Consider the following 11,096-nt stretch of genomic DNA (forward strand, 5'->3'; position numbering starts at 1 on the left):
TTCCCTGGATCCCTTGGCCTCTGACCTTTTGAAGAACCCTACCATGTGGAACCTTGTCAAACGCCTTACTAAAATCCATGCAGACCACATCCACTGCACTACCCTCATCAATCTTTCTGGTCACCTCCACAAAGAACCCTATCAGGCTTGTGAGGCAAGATCTTCCCTTCACAAAGCCATGCTGGCTGTCCCTAATCAGTCTATGTTTCTCCAAATGCTCATAGATAGGCTCTTAGAATCCTTTCCAACAGCTTGCCACCACAGACATAAGGCTCACCGGTCTGTAATTCCCTGGACTATCCCTATTACCTTTTTTGAATAAGGGGACAACATTCGCCACCCTCCAATCCTCCTATATCTGGAATTATTTGGTGTTATATATGGTATGACCATGGGATCATCTTGTCTTTTGAAATGTGATATGTTGCCTGCAAGGCAACTAGTATGGCATGCTTAAGGAAGATGCATTGAAAAACAGGTTGCAAGCGTGCTCACACATGTTGATGACTTCATGATATACTATGGTTAATGCAGATCGAGAATGAACACCAATCACTACTGATTTTAAATTTTTTAATCAAGATACAGTGTTTTCAGATCTTTCCTGGATTATTACTCTGATCTCCGCTGAGATGCTCGTTTGATGAACTGGGTAATCCCCAGACATAAAGCTGGGATAGAGGGGAAATTTGTCAAATCATTGCTTTCAATGGTGCATCTGACAATAATGCTATTCCCAGGGAGGGTATTGACTGCGTACAAAGACATGGTTATAAAAATTTTGAAATATTACTATTTTTTAAATAGTACTGTCTAGGAATGATAATCTGTCCAATAACTTATGTCTGGATCAAGTTGCTGTGCCTTTTTTTTAGCAATGCTTTCTCTCTTTTTCTTGGAATTTCTGTTCTACTCAAATCACCTTGTGCAAGGTGGATGATATTTGAGATAGCTTCACTTTCACCTTTTTCAGATCTTAGCAATTTTCCTGTTTACAATGGGCTAGTACAGCTACAAAAGTTAATTATTTTATTCTCTGGTTATTAAGGTTTCAATTGCTTTATGGCCTTTCACTTAATAGATTTCTGTGGCCATATCACAAAACTCCTATGGGCAAAAGCCTAGCTCATGGTTTTAACTTGCCTTTGGTTTTCTTGAATAAAAGCCTTTCTCAGAATTTAGTACAGCAGCTAAATTCATTTTCCTTGATCACTTTCAAGTTGAATTCTATTTGTATGCATTTTAGAACACCCAAATACATAAGTCTCAAAGGCATCCTTTTGGAAATTTATATACTCCAGCTCCCAACGCGAGTTACTGCCATCAATAAAGATACAGAGAAATGCGTGGGGACCGAGTCAGAATTTTTTCACTTGTTAGTCTGGTTTGAATTTAAACCAAATTACTATTGAGAACACTATGAATTGTATAACTGCAATTCCTCGCCAAATAGAAGTGGTTAGAAAATGTCAAAGAGTGGATTGTACTGTATGGTCAAATACAAAACAAAAACCAGGAGTCTTTCCCTACCTGTACGGAAGATCCTTTCCTCTTAAGAACTCTTATTCCACATGGACATTTCCATCTAACCTCTTGTCCTCTTTAGATCCTGAAATACCAGTGTAATATTGTTTCTTTCTATTCGATTCTTTCTATCCTTGACTTGGCCAAATTTACCAATCCCCTTCCAACACCACTTTTTTCCACCTGGCAGATCACATTCTTACATTGAACAACTTTTCCTTGCCTCTAATAGAAAAACAAAAAAACTGCAGATGTTAGAAATCTGAAATCAAAATATAAGGTACTGGAAACAACAGGTCAAGCAGCATCGATGGAAAGGAAAACAGTGTTAACGTTTCAAGTCCAAGACATTAAGGGTAATTGAGAAAAGAAGTTAGTTTCAAGTTGCAGGATTGGGGAGGGACTTCTCAGCACTAACTGGTTTTCTCACTTTTCCAGTCCTGATGAAGGGCCTTCAACTGAAAAATTAAGTTTGTTCTATCCACAGATACTGCTTAACTGGTTGACTGTTCCTAACATTTTCTGTTTTATTTCAGATTTCCAGCATTTGTAATTTTTTTGATTTTTAACTACTGTTAATTCCAGGAATGGCAACCTTGATGAAGCTCTCTCTCTCATGTGAATTCTGTCTGCCTCTTCCCTTGCTCACCTTCAGCGGTGTCTGTTTTCCCTTCTGGTCCATCTCTTCCCCATCTTTTCTGCAACTTAAAATTAAATTGAAAACTGAAATGTTAAATCTGTTTTCTTTCTACAGATCTCTGACCTGCTGAGTGTTTCCAGCATTTTCTGTTTTTATTTCTTCCTGGGCATGGCTCATTTTCTCCAACAAAAAGGATGTGACTAGGGAAGCTGATATATATACAATTGCAAAATTTGGATTCAACACCAAGCTGGGGGCAGCAGGCAATGCCATGTGAGATGGAAGTTCAAAGAGACATTAGTAAACACGGGACATTTAATTGCTGAATTAATTTCAACAGATACATCTCAGTGGGGGAGCAGTTTACAATCTCAGGGTACATCTCTATCGACACAGCTTGATAACCCAAATAAAAAGCAAATGAATCATTGGGGTTTATTATTGGAGAGATGGATTTCAAAAACACAGCTTTGTAAAATTTGTTAAACAAATTTCTGCCTCTATATTGTATAAATGATGCATCAGATAAGGTACAACAAAGATTTGGAAGATGGTCATAGAATTATGAGATTGTACCATCAGGAAAGCATTAACAGTAGGTATTTTTTTTATTGAAAATAGAAGGATGAATGATCTAATTGGCTTTTATGTTATGTAAGTTTTTCATTGAAAAAAAATGAGTTTCTACTTTGGAGAAGAACAAAGACTGGAGACTGTCACTAAAGTATTGTTAATAAATTCAAAATGTTACCTAGAAATAGGTGTGTAAATGTGGAATTGGGTACATGGGGTAATTGATGTGAAAACGATGTTGGGAAGCTACGCAAGTATTTGAAGGAGAAGGGGACAGAGGTTTACAAAAATAGATACTAAAACTGGGAGTTTATATGTATTAACAAATACTGAACAAACTCATAAAAACTCAAATTTTATATAAAGTTATTACTAGATAACAAGAGAGTCTGTTCCACATGGAGGAAACCAAAACTAGGAAGAATAAATGAAAGACAAATTACTAATAAGCATCTTGAGAGTGATTTGAATGTGGAATTAAAACATAGAAAAATGAGCTGAAGTAGGCCACTCTGACCTACCAGTATGCTCCACCATTCAATTTGATCAGGGCTGATCCTCTATTTCAATACCATATTCCCACTCTCTCCTCGTTCCTCTACCTCAAGTTGCTGAGGTGCATCAAATGAATGCATGTAAAGATAATCTCGGTGCAAAAAGGAGGAGCCAATCCTGAGAGCTAGAAGGACCTACATGGCTGGAAGCACAAGTGGAAAAGAAACATATAGTCTTGTTGAACTAAATGGCCTGTTTCATGCTGTATGTTCTATGTCATTGCACGTGGTTTTTAATGTGGCAAACCGTCATCAGCTGTTTCATCCAAAAGAATGATTGGGTAACAATGTCATTTCTGGAATCAAATATGACTGTGGAGAAGTAAAGCTGATAATTGACAACAACATCTGAAAACATATTCCCACCTCTATTGATAATGGTAAATGAGCTATTATGTAGATGAGGAAAAGGATGGGATAAAAATGGACCAATGCGCATTTGGGAAGAGATCATATGGGAAAAGAAGCAGAAGCTATTATTGAAGATATATTAACCATGTGAGAATGGGTAGGAATGGATCCATTGGAGGATATTTCCTGGGGGATGGAGCATGCAGGATAAAAGCAGAAGAAAGGTCTTGTAAAATGAAAATGCAGAATGCATCCAAGTTAAAGTTAACAGAATTGTGTTAAGTTGTATATGGAAATTCGAATGTAGGCTTAATAATGACCTGCTTTAGCAGTCTTGGATATTCATAAGGGAATTCATAATGTTTCAAGTTGACAATGTTTCTTCAGAACTCTAAGTTAGAAAGCATGTTTGTTTTAAGTTACAGAAATGGGAGGACTGGAGAGAACAAAGAAGGTGGAGTGGATACCGAGGGAGATTACATGATACAAGTGGTAACAGAGCCCTGTTAATCATAGCTGATCTGTTTGTCGGAGGCATATGTTGAGCAAGATACATTGGGAAGAAAACTGCATCACTACTTATTTGCGAAACAGTATACTATGTATTAAAGGTTCATGACCTTTCATTGAATTCAAAATTTCAGGTAACCACCCTTTCTGGTTGCCACTTCTGAGGAAAGGTGGTCAATTATTTTGTTTTTATTTGAGATTTTCCAGCATCTGCAGTTTTGTTTTGCTTGAAGATTTTCTATTGCTGCCCAACTATAATGTCTCCAAAACTTTGAGTTGCTAACAACATAGTTAAAGACAAAAGAGATTGCAGAAAATCAAATCTGGAACAAAAATCAGAGCATTGGAAGAACTCAGTGGGTCAATCAGCATCAGTGGAAGTAAAAGGTATAAGTCAACATTTCAGGTCGAGACATTGCATTAATGTCGATTTTTGTTGACTCATACCATTAGATATAGTAACATGTTTTAAAACTAGATAGTATATAATGATTTATGGTGAATCAGATTTGTCAAGAAAATCAATTTGATTTAAAGGCTGATTAAGATGAGTCACAATTTTAAAAATGTGAATGTATAGTAAGTGGTATAAATGTAGAACACATAGTTATGGGTTGATGTAGCTGGGAAAGAAGTGGTTGTCCAGACTTAAGGCCATATTAAGATTTATATTCTGTAATTTTCCATTTTTTAAGCTAAAGGTTCATGTGATAACATTTTGTAAGACTATAAGCAATCTGGGAAGCTGCCATCGTTGATCTTTAATGGATATTATTGAAGATCGAAGGGAGTCTGTAATAAATTAAGTACTGCTGTTTGACTAGATTTGGAGGTTATTTGCAGAAGTGAATTCATGAGTAAGTAATTCATTTTGTGAAGAAAACTTTGAAGAAATTTTAGAAAATGTCAAAGCTGTTTTCTACCAAAGAAAATCATGTTAGGATTTATTTTTAAATATATTACATAAGTAATAATATCATGTTATAACGGTAACTTTTCATTTCATAAAGTTCTGTGCATCGCTTAATTTGTAATAAAATATTGATTTTTCAATCTGGACCTGAATGTGTTGTCTGTGCTTAGACTGAGCTGAAGACAAAGTGTGAATTCTACATAAATTAACTACAATCTACTGCAACTACATTGTTAAATTCAGCTTTTGTGTAACATTGAAGATTTTAAAAGTGGGTTTTCTATTTCTTAAAGAAAGAAATGCTGTGCAAGAGTTGTGATAGAAAAATGTTTTGAAAAGCAAAGAGGTTCACTTACACTGCAGTGGCCAGCTAATTGAAATGGTGGATTAGCAATCCATTGTGCTAGAGACAAAACTGCAGATCCTTTTCAATGCTTAATGCCTGTGCCATTGCATCACTTGGTAAAAACTCTGGATGCTTAATTCAAGTCTCTCCTTACTCTACCTCACTATCAGCAAAAAAAAAAATTATCTTCATAATAAACATATGACACTAATGTTGAATTTCTTGATGATGATTGTCAGTTTCTGACAATGTGATTTTGCTGGACAAGTAAAACATCATCATTGTGCTGATCTTGAAGTTTCTAGTAGTAGGGCTAAAGTTGTCATGTTCATTCCAGGTATGTGAGGCAGATTAACGCTCGTGCTCCTGGCAAACCAATCAGTACTTGCAACTAGTGTCACAACGTAGCCAAGCCATTTGTATAGCAAATCTATTCATAATGAGTCATTGGAAAATGAAATCACAGCTTTAAATAATTTAGAAATCTAACTAAATATGATTGCATGCAATATTAATGCATCAAACAAAACTTTGGGTTAACGTCTCTGATTATTCCAGACCAGGGAGGTCCTTGCTGTTGTGTTCTGTGATGAATTAGTTGACATTAGCCATCACTACCAAAGTTTTCCCATGTTCTCACCACTCCTAATTGCTAAGCAGTGACCCCTGTGCCTCTGCTGAGAAATAGGAGTTGTGGAAAGTATAGCTTGAGCAGAATCAGCTTGGGTGATGTCTTCTACAGATAAACAGCAACATAATATCAAAAAGTACATGTGGATTATAAAATCATAAGCTTAAGTCAGAAATAAACCACTTGGTCTACTTTCTCTCTGCCAAAACAAAAAAATTATCCAGCATACCCTATTTGCTAGCTGTGTCTTGCAGGTTACAGATCTTCATGTCCTCATCCATTAACAGACTTTTTCAGGCTAGTAGTGCCAAACCAATACTATTGAGTGAAAAAGAATTTCTTCATTTTCCCTCCATTATCTTAAATCTTTGCACCTCCACTCTTTATTGCCCTTTTTACTGGGGCAAATTCAACCGATTGGAAAATCCCTCTATTAAATCTCCCTATAGCTTCATTTCTTCTGAAGTGAAAGCACCTTCTCCTGCCTCACCAGTCCCTGAACCATTTTTAAAAATCTGTATTCCCTCCTGACTGGCATCACATTTTCCTGAACTCTGTGATCATAAGAGTTTAGCATACTTCAAGCATCATTTCCCTGTTTTAAATGTCTTATTTCTGGCCAGTGAGGAAAAATACATCACATGCAATGTTAACCACTTTATCTACCCATCATTGTGTCTTTAGGGATTTGTTACAATGTGGTCCAAGATTCAAGTACATATCTCAGCATTCCACCATTTTATGTTGCTCTGCACCTCTCTAACCTGCTTTTCTGCAGTCTTTCATTGATTTCCCTCATTCATTCAGTGAACTCTGCATCACAAATAATTCATAATATATTGTTTGAGCTTCTGAATCCCAGCATACCTTGAATAAAAAGTCAAAATTAGAAGAATAAATGAAAGAGGATTAGAGGAAAATGGAATAAACAACGTCCTTTAGAAAAAAACCCACTTACAAATGTGTGTTTTCAAAAACTAGTAATAGAATTCCAGATTTAAAATATAAATACTTGTGGGTATACATTAAAATCAGGTTCTAATTAAATGGTTTTAAATAAAAGTACTTTTTTCTCCCCCCCCCCCCGAGTTTTAGGTGAGACTTGTGGGGCGTAGATATGAAGATTCTCGCAGAGGCATGAAATTGGCCCAACCTTATCTCAGTCCTGTTAAAAATGATCTTCGGAAGTACAGAGTGCTAAAGCAATCACTTTGGTTAGATAATAAAGGTAGAAGGCCCTACAAACCTTCCTAATAAAAGCATAGCCAATCTATTTTCCTGCCAGATTACCATATTTCCTGATCCCCTAACCATCCAGAATCCATTGATCTTAACCCTGGATATACACATAGATGTGCATACATTTTGTTAGGTACCAGTTTGTATATTGTGGCCATTCTGAGACATCACACTTTGAGACTGTCAAAGGCTGAGGGAGCATTTTGAGATTTACAAGAATAGGCGTTGGCTTGAAAGACAAGAAAAAGCTATGTAGAATGAGTTCGGAGTTAGGAATTCACTACCTGCAGAATCAGCAAAAGGAATTAGATAAATATTTGAAAAGGAAATATCTGCTGGGCTATGGAAACAGTTTAGGAGGGTTTGATTGATACCTCTGTCAAAAGAGCCAGGCCAGACATAGTCAGCCAACTTACCTGAGCTTGCTTTCTGTGATCCTACATGACGTGATCCTTATAAAATTATATCCAAAACTAAAAATCCTTTGTGATTTCTCCAATTCAAGAGGGACCTTAAAAATAAATATGAATTACAGGATAGGAGGAAAAAAAAAACTGTAAAGCTTTGTTCAGAAGATGGGCCAAACAGAAACAAGAGAATTCTGCAATGCTCAGAGATCATAAAGATCCATTGAAACCCCCCGAAGCAAGAGAACACAAAACTCTTCATTAAACCCACACATGGTTCTAGAAAAGTACAATGCAAGAACAATGTATTCATTTGGAATCATTTAAAAACAAATATCTAACCAAATTTAAACGGAGAGCTTAATGCTTGGGGAAAAGCTGTCAGTAATTTAACCAAGATCCAAGACAACAGGGCATTCTTAACTGTAGGAACATTGCAACAAAGTAGTGGTTGGAAGTGTTGCAATGGGAAAGTACTTAAAATGAGAAGCTCCTAAATTGTCCAGAAGGAAATTTAACTGTGGAAGTGGATTACCACTGTTATATGGAGACACAAAAGACTGCAAATGCTGCAAGGTGGAGAGAAAAAAACAAAGGAGGTCAAGTAGCATCTGTGGAGGCAAAGGGATAGTCAATGTTTTGATTGAGACCCTGCATCAGGACTGTTTTTTTGGAGCTACTATTGTTATATATACTTTTAGTAACAGTTTGCAATAATTTTGGACAGGTAGGAATACTTCAGTAAAATGATTTCTTTCTGCCATATTGATATAAACAGATTAATCTTCCAAATACCTCCCATCTGTTTTGCTTCACACAATTCATTAACTATTGTAACCTCAAACAGTAGCCCATTGATTATTTTTAAACTAGTAACTGGTAGCTTACGAGATTGAGGTGAGAAAATAAAGAGAGAGGCCAAATTTCATTAAAATTTCCAAAAGGTGTCATTTCCCACCTAGCCTTCTCTGCATTTTATTTAATCATGAACAGAACATTCATACTGTTTAAGCATTTTATCCGACTTTATGCAGTAGATTTGTAATATTTTAAACTCTATAGGTATGATAACTGAATGTCAAAGCCAGTTAATATACAAATTTAAAAACCTGAAATTTTCATTTTAGGTATCACTCATCTTAAATCATAAAGACAAATTGTGCCCAGAAAAGAATCTTAAAAGACATTTTCATTCAGAACTTTAGTTTGTAGCCAGCTGCAGGATTAGGATTTAATATAGAAGTATGGACTCTGTGATGCTTTGTCAATGTAAAAATAAATGGCACCTCAGGAATGTAGTTCCATTGGCATCTGTTTTAGATAAAGGACCTTTTTATAACTCAAGGCTCCCCTAACAGGTTCAGGCGAATACACGTGTATTATCCAGCAATATTTTCATTCCATGCTTCACAATTACTTAATATTTTACTTCCAATAGCTGCGTCATAAAGAGGTAATAAATACTTTACTAGACAAATTTTTTTCTGTTTGCTACCAACAAATAATTACAAAATCACTGCATGTTTAATACAATTTCAGAATTTGACCAGCTATTCTGGATCATGGCTTTTGTTTCTTCCCTTTGTCAATTTTTGCTCTTCCCTTTTGTTGCTTGCTGGCGCAAGTATTTCCAATATCATTTGGTACTTCATCCACTGGCTGATTTTGATGACCAAGCCTGGATACTGAGTACTGACAGAAGAAGCAAGTTAACATCATCGGATCAATCACCTTATATACTCTACCAAAGCAAGGAATTCAGTCAGTTTTCCCTTTTTACTGTAAAGTTAGAGATACCAATTGCACCAACTCAATAGCTGCTTAGGATGAATTCAGGTTAGATTTGTATGGTTCATTCATCTAGTGGCTTAAAAAGTTGAGCCATTAGAGGAAACCAAGCAGACGGCACAATATAACGAAGGATTTGCACACCGAACACTCACTTGAATGTGAGGGAGGAAAACTCTTTTTGAATCAACCCTTGTCTTTATGTCAAACACAGCCAACTATAGCCAATTGTTGTCAAAAATGCTTTCTCTAATTAAATTTTCCTGTTAGCATCTAATTTTTGTTAGTTTATTTTAATCTTAATGGCTTGAAATATCCAAGCATTAGCCATAAGATTGTGGTAGCCAGATCAAGTTTTTGAATGCTTCAAAATAAGGAATGCACTTTTGTCAGCTGCATAAATATGAGAAAATATAAAAGGTTTCCATTTTCAGCAGCCAAGATGAAATACCAAGGTATCATATCATTTGTTGTTGAAGCTATTTTTCATTTCACCCAGTTGTTGAAGAACTCTCCCTCCTGCTGCGTACCTATGATAGTTTCCATCTCATACTTAAAATGAGCACGAGGTTAGGATTCAAAGGTAAAAATCATGGTAGTTCTGTGCTGAGGACTCATCCACAACAGAAATCTTTCACATTGGAACCTAATAGACAACTGACATAATAGACTTACTCTCATCCCATAGGATTTCAATTAAGAGCCCACACATTGAAGGAAAACTGTCAATAAATTATTCCTTACTCAGTGAATGAAGCTGAAAGCTATTTCCAGGTTGAAGTCACTTCACTGAAATAATAGAATATAAAATAATTGAAAGACAGGCAAGTTGGTATTCTGTAAAGTTTGAATCAAATAGAACAGTACAGGACGGGACAGGCCATTCGGCCCATGATGTCGTGCCAAGGTTGATGCCAATTTTAAGTGCATGTCCTCTTCCTGTGTATCATTCATATTCCTCCATATTCATGTATCTATCTAAAAGCCTCTTGAACTCCGCCAAGCTGCCTGCTTCCACCATGACCCTGCTAACCCATTCCAGGCACCTACCGCTCTCTGCGTAAAAGATTTGCCCTCACATCGCCTTTAAACATCTCCCTCAAAACTTAAAAGCAGGTCCTCTGGTATTTGACATTTCTGTCCTGGGCAAAAATTATGACCATCTTCCCTATCTATGCCTCTCAATTTTAAAAACCTCTATCAGGTCTCCCCTTGGTCTCTGATGCTCCAGGGAGAACAACCCAAGTTTGTCCAACTTTTCTTTATAGCTGATACCCTCTAATCTAGGCAGCATCACGGTAAACCTCTTCAGCACCCTTTCCACAGTCTCCACATCCTTCCAATAACGGGGCGACCAGAACTGCACATAATACTTCAAGAGCAGTCTGACTGAAGTTTTATACAACTACAGTATGTCTTCCTTACTCTTATACTCAGCACCCCTACACCAATGAAGGCAAGCATGCTATACGCCTTCTTTACCACCTCATCCACTTGCATAGCCACTTTCAGTGAACTATGGACCTTACCTGTTGCTAGTGAGGACACAAAGGTCTTTGTCAAAGCCCCAGCATTCTCCTCACTTGCTTTGTTCAATATTCTGGATGTGCGCCATCAGGC

The sequence above is a fragment of the Pristis pectinata genome, chromosome 4 (genome assembly GCF_009764475.1).
Source record: "Pristis pectinata isolate sPriPec2 chromosome 4, sPriPec2.1.pri, whole genome shotgun sequence".
NCBI classification, from domain to species: domain Eukaryota; kingdom Metazoa; phylum Chordata; class Chondrichthyes; order Rhinopristiformes; family Pristidae; genus Pristis; species Pristis pectinata.